This window comes from Octodon degus, unplaced genomic scaffold, assembly GCF_000260255.1.
Source record: "Octodon degus isolate 3935 unplaced genomic scaffold, OctDeg1.0 scaffold00143, whole genome shotgun sequence".
Taxonomy (NCBI): Eukaryota; Metazoa; Chordata; class Mammalia; order Rodentia; family Octodontidae; genus Octodon; species Octodon degus.
Genome location: NW_004524719.1, coordinates 1,802,915 through 1,806,940, shown reverse-complemented (window position 1 = coordinate 1,806,940; position 4,026 = coordinate 1,802,915). Strand labels below are relative to the sequence as shown.

The 4,026-nt window shown below is 39.0% G+C and overlaps 1 protein-coding gene across 2 annotated transcripts in view; it reads left to right on the top strand.

Moving 5' to 3' along the window:
* The window catches only part of Cdh18 (cadherin 18), a 357,410-nt gene that overhangs the window by 208,764 nt on the left and 144,620 nt on the right, over nucleotides 1–4,026 (top strand). The gene's annotated exons all lie outside the window — the stretch shown is intronic.

Below are 4,026 nucleotides of genomic sequence, written 5' to 3'. Positions count from 1 at the left end.
CCTCACTAACTCCCGTTGTAGTTCACTTTTATTTTCATCAGCGTCTAGAGTTAGTTTCTCATTCTCTAATATGACTGATTCTCCAAACTGTAAATAACGTCATACATAGAATTCCCCATGTACCCCTGGAATCAGAATTTTATATTCTGCCTATATTACATTATTTCATTAATGAAGCATTTGTGCTAGTTACTGTATAGGCTACCTTAAGTGCCTCCTGCTGTTGCTCTAAGTTACTGCAACTAAGAAATAAAATAGATAACTGTCGAATGATAGCACATGTGAGACCCCCTTGATGTGAAAGTTAGAAAGCAGTCACTCCTAAGTGGAAGACTCTCAGGCCTGCATACCAAGTGCAACATTTTCAGCATTTTCAGTTGTGAAAACAAAAGAAAGTGAACAGAAATATTCAAGCAGAAACCAAAATTGGTGCTCTATTGAACCCATGTGCCACTCAGACAATATAGAAATATTTTGGAATATACAGCTACATTATGAAAGGTTTTATATGAAATTTTAGTTGTTGGGTGTATCCTTGATCTAGATTGACAAAGGAAGGAGAATACTCATGACTAAAATAGAGGACAAAGCAGATATGCATGAGCAATTTCAGTCACTATAGAGATATACGTCTTTACTACTCCTTCTGTGTAAGTGTGCTTTCATGTGTAAATATTTTTTTTTCTCCACTTTGGGGACATAGCAAAATTTTTCTTGAGTATATGTGAGTGAACCCTTGTATATGCCAATATTTTTCAAATTCGGTTGAATGAATTCTATATGGTAAACCAGTCACTGGACTTGAGGATTAAACCAGGATTAGTCTCTGTTAGTGTGAAGGGAGGTGCACCAGATCTGAAATGTTCCCTGGAGGTCTCACATGCTTAGAAATGGGACTCGGAAAGTGAGTGGGTGATGGGCACCTTGTCATCAGTGTGCTCACAAATGGACAGATTTCTATAAAGAGGGCCTTGTTGGAAGACAAGGGTCACTGGGACAATGACCTGGAAGGAGTTTTTTTTTTTTTAATGTATTTTGTACTGGGTCTACAGGATCTCACTACAGAGATAGACTCGTAGTGATCCTCCTATTTTCAGCCTCCCAAGCACTGGGATTACAGGCATGCTACACCATGCCCAGTTTCAATCGCTGTCTCAGCACTGCTCCAGGAATGGGGTTGATATAGCATGCTGGGAATTGACTCCCTGTCCCTGTGTCTGCCTAAGCAGGCACTTTAGTCCCCTGAGCTTTCTGAACAGTGCTGGGAAGATGTATTCTTGCCCCAGATCTTCCTTCGCTTCTTTTCATCTCGCTGCTGCCATTGGCTCGGAGTCTTTCCTCCACTGCAGCTTTTCACCCTGCTGGTTCTACCTTGAAGCCAGGTGGTGTCGAACTTCCAGTGCTGAAACCTCACATGAAAGGAACTTCTTTGAGCAGAATGTGTCATGTATGTAGTTGAGAAATGGAAACTGACTAACAAAACAGGTGATTTAGCCAGTGTGCCCAGCTAATTCACATTAATGGAAAGAAACAAGACAATGGTGATGTCAATCAAAGGTGTCTATATTTTATTGCTTCATATTGAAGAGGATTATAGGTTCTGTGCCCCTTTCCTTTTTGAAAGCTAAATTTTTACCATGACTGGTGATTTTTACTATATGCTTCAAGGAAGAAAGATTCAAATGGGAACAATTTTGAGCTTTAATTACAGTAATTGACATTTTCTCTGCTCTAGTAGGCAAGGGCCAGTTCAACTCCATCTTTCTCTTTATGATTATCTTCTTGACCTACCAGCCCATGCCTTTCCAGTGAGTGTACTGAGTTCAACTGCCCACTGACAGCTTTGGCTGATCTCTCTTACACACACGAAAATCATTCTGGCCATGCATTAATAACCTCTTCCCTGTTCTTTGCCTTATACTTCTCATTTTGTCGAGGGATTTCCTATTGACCTGGGTCCTTACACCAAATGCCTGCGTGCCATTAGACTCAATCTTTTCTTCACGCTCCACTTCTAATCAGTCATCTTATCCTTACAAATTCACTCCACAATGTGTCCTATAACATTTTCTTCATTTCATATTCACTGTTCAATTTTAGGCAGAATGCCACATTTTCCATTACGCAGCCTCTGACTCCAATTCATTTTTACACTGTTCATACCATATCAGACTTGATTTAGTAACAGCATTTGGCACATGGGAGCAGTTTCTATCTAGTGAAATACTTCTTGGTTTACAGGATGTCATACCCTTGGTTTTCATTCTTTCTCAGTGTTCTCTGCGCTGACTTTCTCTAAGTCATATGAGGCGGTGTTCAATAATTGCACATATTACCAATACTCATTCTTTGTTAATTATATCAGGTTAAAACTTTAAAATTGCTCTTTATGATGACCACATTTACAGTGCTGGTATGCATTCCTCCTCTAGCATTTTGATTCACTAAGATAAAAAGACAGAATATGTTCAAAATGGAACTTCTAAGCACCAAGAACGTGAAAGAGATAGATAGGTAGATAGATAGATAGATAGATAGATAGATAGATAGATAGATAGATAGATATCCTCATGATCTTCAACAGCTAATGACAGAATGATTTACTCTATCCCAGGTCCAAATACTAGCAATTCTCCCTGATTTGTATTTTGCTTTCCCACACCACAAGATTATATCAACATCCTCCCTTCCAGGTAGTTAGGATCTGATTACATGTCCTTACTTCCATTTTAGCTAACTCTTTGTAATTAAATCTCAACCTCTTTCTTTGACCCAATCATTGCCTCACAGTCTGCTCCTAACAAAATGAGATCACTCTTGTTGAGCTATGAAACCATGTCACCTCTTGCCCTCAGATTTACCAATGACTTCCCACGTACCTTGTGGCAAACTCAAAAGCGTTAGTAAGAACTTAAGTGTCCTTGATCAGCTTGGGTACACGCCGTCACTCTGCGCACATCTCCTGCTTGTGCTTCCCTTCACTCCAGATGATCAGGCCTTGCTGTGCTTCCCTGAGCTAGAGGGCAGCCACCTACGTGCATGTGTGAGCGGTGAAGACACTTCTCTCATGACAACTTTTCTGTCCACTCTTTCTGTTCTTACCATCCCTGCCAACTGGTAACATGCTACTAAATATTTAACAACACAGAAGTGTCTGCATATAGTTAAGCTTATTTTATATAAATTCTCTTTGTAACACACATGAAATAGTATAGCGAAATCATGCGATTGGGGAGAAATTCTGAATACCCCCAGTAAACACAGATGTAGACTGCACGCCCTTATAGGGGCTTAAATACAGCTACAAAGAATGAAAGTTTTTCAGTAAGAGTAGTCCTATTTGTGGAAAGTATATATATTTTAAGGGTATTAAAGCCTTCTTTGTTTATGTTTGAGCCTTTGACCCACGGAACAGCAACTCTGTCCTCTTCTGCTCCTGTCGACCACCACCCTATTTTCTTGCTTGTAGGAGTTTGACAATTTTAGATGCCATACATTGAGTGGAAAGGTACAGTATTTTTCACCATCTGATTAACACGTTTTATGAAGTATGCCGTTCTGCTTTGTCACATGCACCAAGATTTCCTTTTCATTTATGGCCGAACAATGTTCCCTAATATATGTCACATATTTGTGCATTAATCAGCCAATAAATATTTAGGGTTTAGCTATACTGTGGCTGTTTTGACACAATTGCAAGTAACAGGAGATTGTATACATCTATGTGAGATTCTGATTTCATTCTTCTGGGTACGGCCAATATGTATTTGAAAAGGAATGCTAACTGTCTCTCAACATCGGGAAATACAATATTATTGTCACCTGAAATAATATTCACACCTGAAATAAATAAGAATCGAGAAAGATGGAAAGAAAGTAGAATCCGGGTGCTCTTTTGATGGAATTTCATTACAGTACCAAAATCTTACTTCTGTGTATATAACATTAATAATCAGACTAATTTTTGTTTAGGTGAACCACAGAGCTGCGAAATAGATACAGTGAGGTTCATATCAGCAAATGTAT